The sequence below is a fragment of the Quercus suber genome, unplaced genomic scaffold (assembly GCF_002906115.3).
Source record: "Quercus suber isolate HL8 unplaced genomic scaffold, Cork oak 2.0 scaffold_50, whole genome shotgun sequence".
Taxonomy (NCBI): Eukaryota; Viridiplantae; Streptophyta; class Magnoliopsida; order Fagales; family Fagaceae; genus Quercus; species Quercus suber.
In genome coordinates this window covers 286,817-305,710 of record NW_027069515.1, presented here as the reverse complement: position 1 = coordinate 305,710, position 18,894 = coordinate 286,817, and the positions used below count along the sequence as shown (strand labels likewise).

At 40.0% G+C, this 18,894-nt stretch overlaps 1 long non-coding RNA gene and 2 pseudogenes across 1 annotated transcript; 2 read left to right on the top strand and 1 right to left on the bottom strand.

Moving 5' to 3' along the window:
- Nucleotides 1–8,138: 8,138 nt before the first annotated feature.
- Nucleotides 8,139–9,882, bottom strand: LOC136066872 (uncharacterized). Its single transcript, XR_010628377.1, has 2 exons — nucleotides 9,636–9,882; nucleotides 8,139–8,480 (listed from the first exon to the last, which is right to left on the bottom strand). It is a non-coding gene; the product is annotated as an uncharacterized LOC136066872 (long non-coding RNA).
- A 251-nt stretch (nucleotides 9,883–10,133) lies between these two features.
- Nucleotides 10,134–12,486, top strand: LOC136066871 (carboxylesterase 1-like; annotated as a pseudogene).
- A 3,766-nt stretch (nucleotides 12,487–16,252) lies between these two features.
- Nucleotides 16,253–17,430, top strand: LOC112023582 (carboxylesterase 1-like; annotated as a pseudogene).
- The last annotated feature ends 1,464 nt before the right edge of the window (nucleotides 17,431–18,894 follow it).

The following is an 18,894-nucleotide window of genomic DNA, read 5'->3' as shown; positions in this document are numbered from 1 at the left end:
GAGCCCGTCGAGAAGCTTGAAGAAATACCCCTTGATGACTCTAGGCCTGACCAAACGACAAAGATTGGGACCCTTGCAAATCCCATGATCCGACAAGCACTTACAGACTTCCTCAAAGAGAATCGGGACATATTTGCCTGAAGTCATGAGGACATGCCGAGAATAGGCCCTTCAGTCATAGTGCATAAACTAAATGTATCACCCTCCTTTCCACCCGTCCGGCAGAAAAAATAGGTATTTGCCCCAGAACGAAATCAAGCCATAGCTGAAGAAGTCCACAAGCTATAAGAGGCAAACTTTATTAGGGAAGTTTACTACCCCGATTGGCTAGCGAACGTAGTGATGGTCAGGAAGGCCAGCGGGAAGTAGAGGATGTGCGTAGACTTCACCGACCTAAATAAAGCATGCCCAAAAGACAACTATCCCCTTCTGAGGGTCGACACTCTAGTAGACTTTACAGCTCAACACCAGCTGTTAAGTTTCATGGACGCTTTCTCCGGTTACAACCAGATCCAGATGCACGAAGCAGATTAAGAGAAGACATCATTCGTAACTAGCCAAGGGCTCTTCTCTTACAAAGTGATGCCATTTGGTCTAAAAAACGCGGGTGTGACGTATCAAAGGCTCATGAACAAGATGTTCACGCGGCAGATTGGGAGGAATGTCCAAGTCTATGTTGATGACATGCTGGTGAAGAGCCGAAGGGATAAAGATCATCTGAAGGACCTCGAGGAGACATTTAACACTCTTCGATCTTACAACATGAAGCTTAATCCAGGAAAGTATGCCTTCGGGGTGACGGCAGGAAAGTTCCTAGGATTTACGGTGTCACAGAAGGGCATCGAAGCCAACCCGGATAAAATCTGGGCTATAGTAGAGATGGCACCACCATAAAATGTGAAGAAAGTGCAAAGCCTCAACGGCAAGATAGCAGCACTAAATAGGTTTGTATCAAGGGCAACCGACAAGTGCCTACCTTTCTTTCGCACACTAAAAAGATCTTTCGAGTGGACCGTCGAATGCCAACAAGCGTTCGAAGAATTGAAAACCTATCTCTCTTCCCCACCACTACTGAGTACCTCGCAGCCAGGAGAAGAACTTTTTCTCTATCTTGTTGTCTCGCCTGCCGCCGTCAGTGCCGCCTTGATTAGAGAAGAAGAAAGAGCGCAGAAACCCGTCTATTACATCAGCCGAGCACTACGTGGAGCCGAAGAAAGATATCCGCCCATAGAAAAGCTCGTATTTGCATTAGTTACGGCGGCGCGCAAACTAAAGCCGTATTTTCAAGCCCACACAGTGATCGTCCTAACTGACAAGCCTTTACGGCGGGCGATGAGTAACCCTAAAGCTGCTAGACGATTGGCACTGTGGGCTATAGAGTTAAGCGAGTTTGACATCCAGTACTGCCCGTGAACCGCCGTTAAAGGACAAGTCATTGCAGACTTCATAGCTGAATTTACAAATGGCGAGGAAAAGGGGGCAGAAGACATTCCCCAATAGAGCATGCATGTGGACGGATCCTCCAACAGGCAGGCTAGAGGAGCCAGCGTCGTACTACAGTCACCCGAAGGAGACACGGTCGAGTGTATGGTCCGCCTTAAGTTCCCTACCACCAACAACGAGGCAGAGTACGAAGCTCTGATAACGGGGCTTGAACTCGCCAAAGCTGCAGGAGCCGAAAAAGTGGTCATTTACTATGACTCTCAAGTCATGGTCAACCAAGTAAATGGGGAATATGAGTGTAAAGGCGAAAGAATGAGGATGTATCTGGACCAAGCCAAGAGAAGGGTAAACGAACTGAAGGCCGAAATTATACAAATCCCCTGGGGAGTAAACGAGCAAGCTGATCGCTTAGCTAAAGTCGCTTCGGCCAAGCATATGGCCACCCTTGTTAAGGTACTCTCCTTCGTTCAACTCTCTCCACTCATAAATTCAGTGGATATACAAGAGCTTGGTCCCCAAAATGACTGGATTGCGCCGTTGGTTTCTTACTTAAAGAACGACATATTACCAGACAGAAAGGAAGCTGCAAGAAAGTTGAAGGTCCAAGCAGCGAGGTTCGTTCTGATAAGAGATGTCTTATACAAAAGAGGTTTCTCCTGCCTCTATCTACGATGCTTAGGTCCTGAAGAAGCAGACTACGTCATGAGAGAGGTGCACGAGGGAATCTGTGGAAACCACTCAAGGTCGAGGTCACTAGTGCACAAGTTAGTGCGAACGGGTACTTTTGGCCAACCATGCAGAAGGATGCCGAGACTTACGTAAAAGCCTGCGACAAGTGCCAAAGGTTCAGCAATGTCATCAGACAACCACCCAAAGAACTTACCCTGATGACGGTGCCATGGTCGTTCACTCAATGGGGACTGGATATCATAGGGCCGTTCCCTACGGCAATACGACAACTGAAATTTCTAGTAGTGGGCATCGACTATTTTACGAAGTGGGTGGAAGCTGAAGCCCTGGCCACCATTACAGAAAAGAACGTACGGAGCTTCGTCTGGCGATGTATCATATGCAGATTTAGCATCCCTAGAGTCCTAGTATCAGACAACGGGAAACAATTCGACAACAACTCCTTCTAAGACTTCTGCTCGCAATTAGGAATACGAAACCACTACTCCTCTCCCACCCACCTCAAGCCAACGGACAGGTCGAAGTCATGAACTGATCCTTGCTAAAGATTATCAAGACTCGGCTCGAGGGGGCAAAAGGTATATGGGCTGAAGAATTGCCGAGTATACTTTGGGCCTACAGGACTACGGCAAGGACACCAATAGGAGAAACACCATTCTGACTGACATACGGGAGCGAAGCAGTCATCCTAGCTGAAGTCGGCCTCACTAGCTACAGGGTACACAACCATGACGAAAGGAAAAACGACGAGGCCATACGACTACAGCTCGATCTAGTGGATGAAGTCCGGACAGTGGCAGATCAAAGGCTCACACGATACTAAGATCGCATGGCCAAGCACTACAACTCCCGGGTCAGACACAGAGACTTTCAGGTTGGAGACCTCGTTCTAAGGAAAGTTATGGGTGCAGCAAGAAACCCAACCCAAGGAAAGCTCGGCCCAAATTAGGAGGACCTTACCGAGTCACGGTGTGGCAGAGGAGGGGCACCTACCATCAAGAGACATTAGACGGACGGAAGTTACAACATCCCTGGAATGCCGAACACTTGCGAAAATACTACCAGTAGGAATGACAACGTGAAGGACAACACCGCCACCCTTTTCATTCATAGCTTACCGCAGCAAAATTCAGTTATACTCCTCAGATTTATTTTTTTACTTTAAGTATTCACTACAATAAGCCCAAGGGGCAAGCTTTTCTTTACTTTGGTTTTTGCTACAATAAGCCCTAAAGGGCAGGTTTTGTTTTTAAGACTACTTTTTATGAACGCATGATAATAAGAGGAGTTTATTCAGAACTACCGAAATTTCTGTTTACAAGTCCACAAAGTGGACGAATTTACAAGGCTTACGGTCTAATAAAAGACTGAAGTTGGCCAAGTCCACAAAGTGGATGAATTCACAAGGTTGACGGTCTAATAAAAGACTGAAGTTGGCCAAGTCCACAAAACGAATTTACGAGGCTGACAGTCTAATAAAAGACTGAAGCTGACGGTCCAATAAAAGACGTCGGCCAGGTTCACAAAATGGACAAAGCTGATAAGCTGATGGTCTAATAAGATACAAATTGGCCAAGCCCACAAGATGGGCAAAGCTATTAAACTGACGGTCTATTAAGAGACTAACAGATGGGCCAAGGCCACCGGATGGACGAAGCTATCAAGCTGACGGTCTGTTAAAAGGCCGACGAATTGGCCAAATCCGCAAGATGGACGGAGCTATTAAACAGACGGTTTAATATAAAAAAAAATGGTTGAAGTCCATAGCATAGAAAAAGACTACAAAGTTGACGGTCCCATATGGGTGCCCTCACCTCAAAAAGTAATCAGAACCTGGACAAGCCTATCTGACCCATAAAATAGACGAAGTCAGAAAAATGATGGGCTCACCAGGATGGTCGTCTACCATTAAAAATGATCAAATACTGACGGCTTTATTAAACGGACGGTTCGACTAGAAAGCTAAGTAAAGGCAAAACCGACGGTTTAATAAAGCTGACGGAGCCACTAAACTAAAATCATTCCATTCTGTCAAGATCACAACCTACAACTAGACGAGCCCAACATCGGATAAAAGAACAAAAATCCCCTAGCAAGAAGATAACGGGTTTACTAAGCTAACGAAGTCATGAACACAATAGATTATAATAAAGCTGACGACCTCAGCCTGCTAAGAAAATAAATTCAGTTCAACAAATAAGAAAATGAAGTATCAAAAGTGACGGCATTACAAACAATTCAAAACCCAAAAGGGCACTTAAAAAGTTGCTTAAAACAGTTACAAATGAAGGCCCAAGGGGTGCTTAATAAAACTGTTTGCAAAATAAAAATAAAAAAGGAGAGAGACGTCAATCACAAAAAACAAAAGGCGTCATTCTACTTTTTCTGAGTAGGGGGATCTTCCTCGTCAAGCAGCTCCACGGAAGGGTTAGGGGTAGTTGTTGGAGGGTTCGCAGCTGGTTAGGCCAGGACGACGCCACTATCCTCAGCCGGAAGAGCGTCCTCAGGATCGTCACCTTCAATGTAGACGGCGTCATTAGCAGGCGTCATTGGCTGAGCGTCATCCAACGTGATCCCAGATAGATCCAAGTCTGGGAAAGCCAACGCGACCTGCTTAAGGCAGTCATCAAATCCAACACCGTAATATACCCCGCAGGAATCGATGAAGGAATCTAACGCCTTCAACTTTTGGACTGCGTCAACCCCAACCGTCTCCACCTGGTCACGTAGGGCCGTCAGTTCTCGTTCCAATTCCTCCTTCTGATGGTCTGCCTCTCCTAGCTTCTACCTTACTTCTTTTAACTCGATGTTCAGAACACGAACGGCCTCCTTATACTGCGCCTGTTGGTTCTGCATGTTAGCATTGTGCTTACTAACACGGGTGATAACCCCTTCCTTGGCCACATACCGGTCCTGGAGCGCTTTTACACGTACCAGAGCCTGAGAAGGGTACAACCGTCAGTTAAAAAAGAAACAGAAAAAATAAGAGAGGTTAGTTAAGGGAGACGGCTTACCCGTGTAAGGTCAAACAAGGCCGACGCCCCCAAGTCCTCTGCCCCCAGCAGGGCACAAGGATCAATATCTGTCGGCTTTATGAACGATTCTATCTCCTCGACGGCATAATCCTTGTACGTCAAAAGGCAACGAGGTCCCTTAGAGACGGGACCAGAAGAAGTCATCACCCCCTTCCCAGCCCCATAGGCTGACTTGGGAGGTGACTTTTTTGGGGCCTCGTCCCCAGGAGTGACGGCCACCTTCTTGAGTGGACGGACATCCTTCCCGTCATTTTTCCTCTTAGAGGAACCCTTCGTGATGGCCTTGGGGGCCGACGAAGACACCAACTCCCCCTTGGCCCTCTTCTCTTCCTTCTAACGAGAACCTGCAGCTCTTATACGTTGCCTTGCTGCCTCCATTTCTGCAAAAATGAGACACATGAGGAAAACTGACGGTGACAACTGAAAATAACTGGACAACAGAAATAGCTACTTACGACGGTGGGAAAATTCTTCTAACTTAAGAGCCTCTGGCGACGGTTCCGGACCCCCACAATATGCGTGAAGAGCGTCAAGAATGATTAAGTGACGGCACTTTCGCTCTTCTAGAGGGATCTCGAGAACCTGACGGATGAAGTCTCTTTGCTCATCAGTAATGAGAGGACGAACAAGGGCTGAAAAGAAAAATAAAGCTGACGATGTTAAGATGCTGTAAAATAAATAAAAAAGTATCCAAAAATAAAGTAAAAACCGACGAGGCTAAAAGCTGTAACCTGAGTCCCTGACGAAGGCCCAGGTGTTATCAAAATAGCCATGAGGAATTGTTTCCCATTCCTCCTGACGGCACACCCAGTCCGTCCCCTTAACAAAAAAGAACTTACTTTTCCAAACTCTATTGGATTCTGGCATCTCGGACACTAACTTTAATTCCTTATCCCTAACGGCGAAATGGTACATCCCTTTAGAAGAAGAGAGGTGCTGGGGTCTATAGCAATAAAAGAATTCGTCTAGGGTTAGTTGACGGTGTCCTCCGCTTAGACGACCCCATAGGATCTCAACACTTATAAAGATTCTCCACGAATTTGGGGCAATCTGGCTAATAGACAGACCCAGAAAGTCAGCCAGCTGACGATGTAAGGCCGTCAAGGGTAGCCTGAGCCCTGCGGCAAACATGGCGTCATACATCCCAACGTCTGCAGTTCTCCCCGTGTAGCACTTTTTATTTTCCCTAGGAAGACGGATTGGGATGTGGTCTGGGATTTGGTAACGGACGTGTAACTCCTTAAAAACCTTTTCACTCATTGACGGCAAAAATTTGTTAACAGCCCATTCCTCGGGAAGGATGAAAGGACGGTTGCTTCCAGGACTTCCTGAAATTCCCTCACAAGACTCCTCGTCACCTTCATCCTCATCACTACTACTCTCATCCTCCTTCTCAACATTACTCTCCCCACTTTCTACTCCTTCCTGACCTTCATTACCATGACTCCCTAGCTCCTCGACGGGAGATTGGGCAGACGACTCTCTCTCTGACGACTAGGAAGAGCCCCCGGACTCATCCTCTGAACCAAACACTTCGTCGTAGCCCGCTCTGTCGCGGACCGATGACTGATCACTCGATGCGTCACTTGATATTTGACTACCTACAAGTAACGGATTGGTTCTAAGCACCTAGAATGACGGCCTCACTATAAAAGATCTTTTTTAATTGAAATAGAATGTGCAAAGAAAGAAAAAGGACTTACAAGTTTTTCGAGATGAGTGACGGCTTTTCTAAAAGCGACGGAAGCAGCTCAAGTAGTGGTGTTGAGAGGTTGACGGAATAGGGGTGACGGATCTTCTCTCCAAGAAACGTTAAAGGTATGATGACAGTAATAGAGAAGAAATGGGTTATATATATAAGGAAGAAAAGGCGCAAAAGACGAAGCGACGCCCTCGTCCAGATGCGGAGCCAGCCAGGGTACGCCACGTGTCTGAGCATTTAATGGTTGGCGGCTCGAGGAGTTACCTAGTAATTATTTCCTCTCCTGACCTAGGTGGAAATTAACAAACAATGCGACTCCATAACCCGTCAGTTCAAACTGACGGAGATATGGAGTAGGGGGCAACTGATAAGGAAAAAGTATACCACAAGGCATCCCATGCTCAACTCGTCGGCTTGGATCCTTCAGCTCATGCTGAAGGGTAAGTTACAAAGAAGGCTGAAGGCCCTAAAACTGACGGACCGCGATAGCCTGAAGGGTCACGGAGAACCCTTAAGGGCTGACGCCCTTATGAGGCTAACGACCCCTCCTAATTGAAGGGGTTGGGGCAAACTGACGGTCTCAAAGTTGACGGTCCTAGTAAGAAGCTTGACTTGGCCACCACGCATAAGCTATAAAATGATGACTTGCAGACCACGTTCAATATAAGAGTCCTATAAGGAAAGGATTCCGTAATCTACGCTTTCTTAAACTTCTTCTCGAAAAATATTATAACTTTCATAGTCATTAAACTTAACGTTTCATAAAGAAAAACAGATATCTGATAACTTCTTAACATAAACTTGTACTTTCTTCAAAAACTTTATCTTTATAGCATACAGAACTTCAGAAACTTTTATCTTTAATGAACAGCTTTCTTTTCATCAGAAACTTCTTCTTTTCATGAGAGCTTTGAACTTTCCACAATGCATTTAACAAAATAATTCTCTCATGATTAATAACATAATATAGTATTTCATAAATAACTTATTGGTTAGTCCATAGCTGATAAGTCTGTACTTATTTGGGAGGCTTCTAGCACCACGGTACTAGGCATCCAGCATTCCCCACAATACCAGGTATTCCCGGATCACATCATAATACATATCTTCCAACCATGGGGTAAGTTGGCTTCTCCCACAAGTTGGCCGTAACCAACAAGGGCGGGTACAATAGAGCCAGTCCCACTTATAATGGCCAATCAGATAACATTTTCCATGGAAAGCTAGTAATTAACCCCTACTAGCAGAGTTCAGATCACCAGAGGATATAACCCGAAAACATTTCATACTTATACATTATACTGAAATTTCTTATTTTTGCATAACATTTCATAATAAAAGCATTTCCATTGTTTTCTTCATCATGTTCGTGAAATTATTAATAGCATCAATATGCTTAAATCATATACATAAGGTTTCGAAAGCTCACGAACATATCTTTGTCTGATACTGCTTACATGCCATATCTCTAATAAAAAACATTTTAATGCATAATATACATTAAATAACCTCATGACTTACCAAATGTCCATATAACTTATCCCTTACCTGGAAGCAGAGGAACCGAGAGCCTAAAGTCGAAGGAGCTTAGACCTGGTGACTGGTAACACCTAAACCAAAATCAAAGCTTATTACTATCCAATATTTCCTTAACGTAAGCTTACACATTTATCTAAAAGCCTATCTCTTAGAATTAAGGAAATCCTATCCCACCTCAAAGAGGTTCCCACAAACATATAATGCACACATCAATAAACGATGTACCAAACTAAGGAAAAATCAACATTCTCATATTAATACCATATCTCTAGAAGAGTCAACTTCATTTCAAAAGATGCTTTGAGCTTAGGCAATAATGCATGCATAAACATAAACTCTTTTAAGCATTGTCATGTAACCATATACATTCATATGATAACATACAACACGTCGGACAAAACAGCTTCATAAATACAGTCGTCATATGGTTTAGAACCCTTCATTTGAGTACTAAACCTCAAAACAAGTTACACAAAATTAATCCATGATCCAGACATACCAAAAGATAAGCATATTAAATTATAGCTCAAAACATTCACCCTAGCTATTGAATTAAATCCTCAAAGTTAGGCATGTCCCTTACTGTTCACTGTTCTATTCCAGCCACATATGCCCCATTTGTAAAATACAAATGGGCTGTCCAAACACATCATATTGTCACTAAATTTTACAGAACCACTCCCCTATATGTCCAGTATATACCATAAAATTTCGGAATCAAAGCATAAACCCATGATTTACTAAAAATCACGGAAAACAGCATACTCAAATCTGTCCTGACAGAATTTCTTGCAACTTAAAAATTAAACCATTATTTTTATGTTCATCTAAATGCTGTGAGACCACTTCCATAACAACCATGTGTGTCTTATAATTCATAAAAACTACTCCTAGAATCCTAATTCACATCAAATTATTTAATACAGAATTTTCTTTTGGTAAACATCAAATCTGTCACAGGGACAGCTTCAGTGCATGTTCTTTCTAAAATCATCAACAAATAGCAATAGGTCTTAATTTCATTTGGGTATTTTTATACCTATAGTATACATATTAAAATATGTTAATAAGAATTCAATAGACCACAATATCATCAACTTTTAAATTACTAAAACAGAATCACAAAGTCAGCTTCTAAAATCAGAACAGAGGATGAAGAAATAGAAATAACAAAACAATTATACTATCCAAAATACACAAAATCAGATGAAGTTTTAATTACTTACCCACAAAACCTTAGTGTTAGGCTCTTAATTTCATCTTTAGAGAGGGAGGGCTGCCGTGTAAGAGCAAAAGAGAAGAGAGAAAGAAGAGCAAAGAAAGAGGAATAGAGAAAGAAGTAAAGGAGCTGGACTTTCTTGTCTGATGCAGCCAAGAAGATTAGATATGGGAGAAGACTTTTGGGGCAGCAAAATCAGATAAGAGAAGGGGACTTTTGGGGTGGAATACGTGTATGGCTAGGGAAAGAAAAATCACACCTGATGATGCCGAAAATATCACCAGTGAGTTGCACAATGCTTGTACTCTCGAAGTGACACCTGCACAACAAAAAGGAGAAGACCTAACAGAGAGCACCGATGTGGTGTCGGCCAAATACCCTCCGAAGGTCAAGTTAGAACTTGTTACAACTTTAGAGTGCTAGAGAGGAGTCAATTATGCGTACCTCGATTTGTGTGGGTATTGGGGGCTTTTATAGTAGTGGGAGAGTTGACTTCTTTANATTTTTCGAGAAGAAGTTTAAGAAAGGAAGTTTTATTATTCTTTAAGATGCTTCCAGTTTAAGATAAAGTTATCGATTATCTAATTTAAGTTAAAATGATTATTTTGTAATGAAAATATATATGGTGACTTTGTAAGAAATGAAAGAAATTCAATCTGAAAAGTTTTGTTAAAATTATTTTGATAAGGAAAAGGGAGAACAATTATTTTTACGAAGAATGTATAAGTTATTATTATAAATAGTATAAAATACTATGTATGGAAAAAATGTTATCCTATTCAAATATTCATAAAATGAAATAAATTGATTTACATGCATCCTTATTAAATTCTCATATATCTTACCTTTACTAAGCTGTGTAGCTCACCCCTTCCACTCTTTCAGTCAACAGGTTTTATTTTGAAGCAGAGCAAGCCTTAGTCGAGTTTTAGAAGGAGCTGGTTTTAGTTTTATATGTATAGATCCTAAAGTAGTATTTGATGTTTAGTTTTGCAGTATTGTGAATTTAGGATCTAATGAAAGTTGTACCTTAAGGTATTAAGAGATATATTATGTGAAAGTATGGAATTTGGAAAACTGGTGGATTATGTTATTTTTTTGAGTTCAGTATAGATGCTCTGAATGTCAAGTGAAAAATTATACAATTTAAGCAAAGAAACAAGAATGAAAATAAAAAGAGAAGCTTTTTTTAAAAGTTTCGAAAATAAAGTTAAATTGGTTCTTGTTAATATCAGGTTTAGGCTTGATATTAGCATGCCAGTCATGGTCACAAATCCGGGTATCGGGTTTGGGGCGTGACAACTTGCATTAATATTCACGGAAAATTTTATAATCATTTGCCAACCCTCAACCAACAGTCAAATGGTATCTAGAACTAGACTCATCTTACATGGGCAATATTTATAACACTAGCAGCCGGCCAATTGCCTTTTATGTGTTCCAAACTTGCCTGAATTAAACTGTTAAAGTAAACCAATTCACACTCACCAATGCAACAACTTTAACTTATATATATATATATATATATATCTTCCCAAGTGAAAGTCAAATACATAGCAAATTCCATCCTTGGTTCCTTACACAACTATATTACAGTTACTCAACAATTTGAGCAGAAAGCTCATCACAAAGCTAGAGAGTTCGCCATGTCAAGTCAAACTGCTCCCTCAAATCCCACCGTTGATCCCTACCAACACCTCCAAATCGCCCTTAATCCTGACGATACCATCACACGCCTCCGAGAAGTCCCGAACACTCCACCCACACCTGATCCTAGCCACCCCACTCTAGTTCTCTCCAAAGACATCCCTCTAAACCAATCAAACAACATCTGGATCAGAATATTCCTACCCAGAGAAGCACTTGATCATAACCCCTCCACTAAATTGCCTCTCATAGTTTACTTCCATGGAGGAGGGTTCATCCTTTACAATGCGGCCTCATCAATTTCCCATGATCATTGTGCCAACATGGCAATTGACCTCCACATCATCATCGTATCCGTCGAGTACCGCCTCGCCCCAGAGCACCGTCTGCCGGCGGCTTATAATGATGCTATGGAAGCGTTACACTGGATCAAAACCACCCCAGATGATTGGCTAAGAGATTATGCTGATTTATCTAACACATTTATTATGGGTGGTAGTGTTGGTGGTAACATAGCCTACCATGCAGGATTACGAGCGGCCACAGAAATCGATAAAGTTGAGCCTTTGGTGATGAGAGGGTTGATATTGCATCAACCATACTTTGGTGGGTCCCAAAGGACTCAATCACAATTGAGGAACAATGATCCAATTTTGCCACTAAGTGTTTGCGATCTAATGTGGGAATTGTCATTACCAATTGCTGACCGCGACCTTGAGTACTGCAATCCAAAGGTTGGAGATGGGCCTTAGCTTTTGGAAAAGATCAAGCTGCTAGGATGGAAGGTCTTAGTGGTGGGTTGTGATGGGGACATACTGTTTGAGCATCAAATTGAGCTGGTAAAACTTATGAGAGAAAAGGGTGTGTCAATGGTGAGCCAATTCGGTGAGGGGGGGTTATCATGGGATAGATATGTTTGAGCCTGCCAAAACTAAGGGACTCCATGTGGTCCTTAAAAATTTCATATTATCTTCATTGGTTGCCTAGGAAGAATTGGTGGGGTGTGTGTGGGTCACTATGTTGGTTTGTGATGTTATCTTGTGCACATTTTTTAATAGAACAGTTCACATGACAAAAGTCTTGCACAAAGAATAACGTTGTAATGTTGTTGATGTGATTAATGCTATGTTGTTATATGTATCGAAAAGTCGTTGTTTTGGCTTTAATGCTGTTAAATCATAAATAAAACATCATTTTCATAGTTATTGTTTTCCATCTTCTATATTAAAAAGACCATTATTGGCATGGGGTTTATGGCCGTATGAGGTGTTTTAGGTGTAAAAAGTGGAATAATTACCACGCGGGAGTGTTGTTGCACCCAAAGAGGAGCGGTTCCGATAACTCCAACAAGGCCCATGTGGTACATGTAATATTACCAATTGCTGTTACGTGGCGTGGGATCGATGAGCCCACATTAAAGATCCCACTTTTCTATTCAAAAAAAAAAAAAAAAAGTGGAATAATTGAATTAAAAGTTAGTCATCTACACATCAAATATCTTTCAGCCAAAAAAAAAAAAAAACACACACACACACACACACACATCAAAATATTCATAATACTATAAATAAAAATAAAAATAATAATAATAATACCTGTTAGGATATATGTGTGTGAAGAGAACAATTGAGTTATTGATCTTAATATTTGAGAAATAATAAGGGTATATATAGTTAGCTCAATAAATAAAGTTTATTATGAAAATGTGTGAAAAGAATAATTTCAATTGATAAAGTCTTTACATGATAAAAAGTAATTGGAAATAATAAAGAGTAATCATTATGAAGAGGTATAAGTTGAAATTCTATTTTATATATCTTAAGAATAAAAATCTAACATATTGCTCATATTATTTTTTTTTTTTTTTTGAATCTGTATTGCTCATATCATTGTTCTTAGGTTAGATCAGTTTATAATATTATATACATCCGATTGTTTTAAGGACTCAATTGCAAAGCTAGTGGAAGTGACTTCAATCATAATTATAATTTAAAAGTAATTTTTTAATGGAATAATATAAAGTAAATTTGTCTATTCTATATGTCGTTATCTTCGTCATGCATGATGCATCACCTACCAAATACATTGGTCATCTTTGAACTTTATACATAGAGATGTGACAATTCAACTACAAGGCCTTTGGTTTTGAAAGCTTATACCTGATAGTATTAATACAACATCTAACATATTTTTGGATATATTTGCAATATATTATAAAGAAACAAGAGGCAGCCAAAATTTGTAACAGCCATCAAAAGTAGGGGTGTCAAATGGGTGGATTTGGGGTGGGCATAATTGGGTTGGGTATATAAAACTCATTTACCCATTAAAACTCATTTAACTAATTGTTTCTAACTCAAACCTAACTCAACCCAATTATTATGGGTAAACCCCAACCCACCCAATTACCCAATTATTAAAATTTGTATCTTTCTTAACTAATTGATTCAAAAGAGAGTAGAATGTCAGGTCAAGATAAACCAATCAAACCCACCAGGAGAGAGAGAGAGAGAGAGAGAGAGAGAGAGAGAGAGAGAGAGAGCCATGTGATTGTGGATGTGGAATTTGTGTTAGTGGAGCTAAAGGTAACAATGGCACGAGATGTGTATAGGTGTGAGAGAATAAATGTGAAATGAGGTGACATCGTAGAGTTGTTGAGAAGAGAAAATTTTTGAGGGAATTGCAATATTGCACAAGATCTCAATACATTGTATTCGGACAAAGACATCATATATAGACAATTATAAATAGTTTTAAAAATTAGACCCATCAAATAACCAAAAAGGAGAGTGATTCTCAGTTTTATAGTCTAATCGAAGTTCAACTGATGGTCAAATTGATGACATCACATAATTAATATAAATAAAATAATTAATATTTTAAAATTAATATTATTTAAATTTTCATATCTTATTTTAAAATAATTATACAATAGAAAGAACTTTTATACACTCCTTTTAAAAAAAAAAAAAAATCTTATTAGTAATCATTGACAATATATATTGTGGGGACATTTTTGCCTCAAGACCAAGAGTTGCACTTTGTAATCTTTTTTGGCTTCAAGTCCCACATGGGAAAAAAATGCTTCCTCTTCATGCCATATAAGGGATGACCAAGTGGATGAAGAGTACTACTAGTTTGGTTTTGGGGACATTTTTGCCTCAAGACCAAGAGTTGCACTTTGTAATCTTTTTTTACTTCAAGTCCCACATTGGAAGGAAAGCCTTCCTCTTCATGCCATATAAGGGATGACCAATGATGATAGAGTACCACTAGTTTGGTTAAGGTACTCTATCACCATTGGTCATCCCTTATATGGCATGAAGAGGAAGGCTTTTCTTCCAATGTGGGACTTGAAGTCAAAAAAGATTAAATTAACCAAACTAGTGGTACTCTATCACCATTGGTCATCCCTTATATGGCATGAAGAGAAAGGCTTTCCTTCCAATGTGGGACTTGAAGCCAAAAAAGATTACAAAGTGCAACTCTTGGTCTTGAGACAAAAATGTCTCCACAATAAAAGGACCAAACTAGTGGTACTCTATCACCATTGGTCATCCCTTATATGGCATGAAGAGGAAGGCTTTCCTTCCAATGTGGGACTTGAAGCCAAAAAAGATTACAAAGTGCAACTCTTGGTCTTGAGGCAAAAATGTCCCCACAATAAAAGGACCAAACTAGTGGTACTCTATCACCATTGGTCATTCCTTATATGGCATGAAGAGGAATGTTTTCCTTCCAATGTGGGACTTGAAGCCAAAAAAGATTACAAAGTGCAACACTTGGTCTTGAGGCAAAAATGTCCCCACATATATCATAATAGTTTGTTACCTACTTTTGTAAAGAACAAAAAATATAAGAGTAATTCTATAGATACTAACTATTTTACAATATTTTTATAAATTTTTGATGTGGCAAATTTTTATTAGCTTTAATATGAGCTCATCACTAATATCACATTTTTACTTACAATAACTATTTAGAAAATATTAAAGTCACATCAGTAGTTTGTAAAAATGTTATAAAATAGTTTGTATCGGTAGCAATTAGATATTATTTCACCTTTTTGTTATAATAAAAAAAAAATAATAAAAAAAAAAAAAAAAAAAAACCAAAACTAGTCAAACTAAGACCACACTCTCCCATTCCCACTTCTCACAGCACCCACACACGGCCACATATTATTTATTTATTTATTTTGATAAAGCACATGTTATTTACCTCTAAACAAAACAAAAAAAATACAAATACCGCTTACCAGTTACCACACATTACCATTAGTGTAATTTTCAAGCGTTTACAACATCTTTTTATTTTTACTTTTTTCAACTTCTATTCACAGAGAGTCATAAGCCTCTCTTTTTCTCTCGTGCAGTACCGGAGTTCTTCAGCAGATTCTAAATAGCAGTCAAGGCTTGAAGCACATGGATTTCTCCTCATTTCATCCAGCAAAGTAATTCTCTTCATTTTATTTTCTACCGACATATCTGAGATTTTTGCAATCTCATTTCACCAAATATATGAGATTTTCCTCAAATCTCACTTCATTTCCTACAAATCTAAGATTTTTTGCTTCTTCTTCTTTAGGTTTATTTTTTTTGGCTGAAGTTTCTTCTTCTTCAATTACAAGAACCTGTTTAACCGCTCCGATTTTCAGTTTTTTTTTTTCTTTAATTTCTGGGTTCCTAATAAGACAATCGAACCGGATTAGTGTCTGATTCTAACCTGAACCGACAATCCGGTCTAGTTTTTAAACCATGATATAATTGATTGTCACGTGCATTGACATTCACGGCAAATTTTGTAACCATTTGCCAACCCTCAACCAACAGTCAAATGGTATCATCTTATATGGACGATATTTATATTTCTAACACTAACAGCTGGCCAATTGCCTTTTATGTGTTCCAAACTTGCCTGAATTAAATAAATCAACTCACATCCACCAATCCAACAACTATAACCTGTCTTCCCGAGTGAAAGTCAAACACATAGTTAATACCATCCTTACATAACTATATCACTCAACAGTTTGAGCAGAAAGCTCATCACAAAGCTAGAGAGTAGAGTCCGCCATGTCAAGTCAAACTGCTCCCTCAAATCCCACCGTTGATCCCTACCAACACCTCCAAATCACCCTCAATGCTGACGGCACGATCACACGCCTCCGAGAAATCCTAAACACTCCACCCACACCTGATCCTAGCCACCCCACTCCAGTTCTCTCCAAAGACATCCCTCTAAACCAATCAAACAACACCTGGATCAGAATATTCCTACCCAGAGAAGCACTTGATCATAACTCCTCCACTAAATTGCCTCTCATAGTTTACTTCCATGGAGGAGGGTTCATCCTTTATAGTGCGGCCTCATCCATTTCCCATGATCATTGTGCCAACATGGCAATTGACCTCCATGTCATCATCGTATCCGTTGAGTACTGCCTCGCCCAGAGCACCGCCTGCCGGCGGCTTATGATGATGCTATGGAAGCATTACACTGGATCAAAACCACTGCAGATGATTGGCTAAGAGATTATGCTGATTTATCTAACACATTTATTATGGGTGGTAGTGCTGGTGGTAACATAGCCTACCATGCAGGATTACGAGCAACCACAGAAATCGATAAAGTTGAGCCTTTGGTGATCAGAGGGTTGATATTGTATCAACCATACTTTGGTGGGTCCCAAAGGACTCAATCAGAATTGAGGAACAATGATCCAATTTTGCCACTAAGTGTTTGTGATCTAATGTGGGAATTGTCATTACCAATTGCTGACCGCGACCATGAGTACTGCAATCCAAAGGTTGGAGATGGGCCTCAGCTTCTGGAAAAGATCAAGCTGCTAGGATGGAAGGTCTTGGTGGTGGGCTGTGATGGGGACATACTGTTTGAGCATCAAATTGAGCTAGTAAAACTGATGAAAGAAAAGGGTGTGTCAGTGGTGAGCCAATTTGGTGAGGGGGGTTTTCATGGGATAGATATGTTTGAGCCTGCCAAAACTAAGGCACTCCATGTGGTCCTTAAAAATTTCATATTATCTTCATTGGTTGCCTAGGAAGAATTGGTGGGGTGTGTGTGTGTGTGTGTGTGTGTCACTGTGTTGGTTTGCGATGTTATCTTGTGCATATATTTTAATAGAATAGTCCACATGTCAAAAGTCTTGCACAAAGAATAACGTTGTAATGTTGTTGACGTGATTAATGCTATGTTGTTATATGTATTGAAAAGTTGTAGTTTTGGCTTTGATGCTGTTAAATCATAAGTAAAACATCATTTTCATAATTATTGTTTTCCATCTTCTCTGTTAAAAAGTGTGGGGCCTGAAAGTCTGATAGCCTCGGCCCATTTTACATCCGGCCCAAGGCCCATACCGAGGATGGAGAATCGCCCGAGGACGTTGTATAAAGGCCTGAGCTGTAAAGACCCCCGTCGCGGATAACCCTGTCCTCGGCGGACCGAGGCCAACACCAAGTGGGGGAACAAGCCCAGGACAGGTTGTCACCTCCGCAATAAATGCGTTCACCTAACCCTTTTACTACACTAATGGGGATGTGACTCCTGGACAGGGCAACCTTGGCCACTACAAATCACATGATTACTGATAACGCAGCTGATGGAACGAACGGTCAGAAGGGAAAAACATGGATGATCAACAGGTGGAAGAAAGAGATGGTGAGAACAGGGCTATATAAGGGGAACCAACAGAACAGTTAAGGAAAGAAAAACCTGGGGCAGGATCCTCGGATCGGTGCTGAGGAGAAACCTTGAGGAGTAACTTTGGCGTGCCGGCCTTCAACGGGTGTGAGTCCTGTTTTGGGCGTTGTCCGTTTGTTAGGGTCTAGTTCTCGAACCCACTCTCTAAAAATATATTGTTTGGGCTTTTGGGATGATTTTCCTTTTGATTTATGAGGGCATTTCCAAATTGAGTCCTTACAAAAAGGAATAATGCTAAAAATACCACTATTTTACTTTTTTTTTTTTTTTTTTTTACAAGATAGAAATTCTACTCTAGTCTAATCTATGTGTAAGTGTGTGGGAAACTCCCTTCTGGAGACTTGAACCTTGGCCCTTATCCCTCACACCCCACAAGCACTTATACTTGTGAAGTGAACATCGCAGCAAGGGTGTACGGTGGTCACGATTTTACAAAAAGTTTTACAAATTGCTAATGGAGTGAGTGCTATTAGTAACTGAAATAATAATATTAATGATGGACCTAAATAAAACTAATAAAAGGTTGGCCACATCAGCATTTTATAAAATTGTTATAAAATAGTTTGTATTTGTAGCATTACTTATTAAAAAGACCATTAATTATTGGCATGTGGTTCTGGCGTATGGGGTGTTTTATGTGTAAAAAGTGGAATAATTTTTTTTTTTAAGGGGGAATAAAAAAGTGGAATAATTGAATTAAAAGTTAGAACCGCATTTTATTATATTATTATTAATAATAAAAATTACCATCTTTTTATATATACGGCTCTACCATATATATAATCTTTGAAAATAAATAATGATACTTAAGAAACACAAAAACTTTAATGAAAATTTAATTTTTGTGCTTTATAGTCATCTACACATCAAATATCTTTCAAAAAAAAAAAAAAGACATC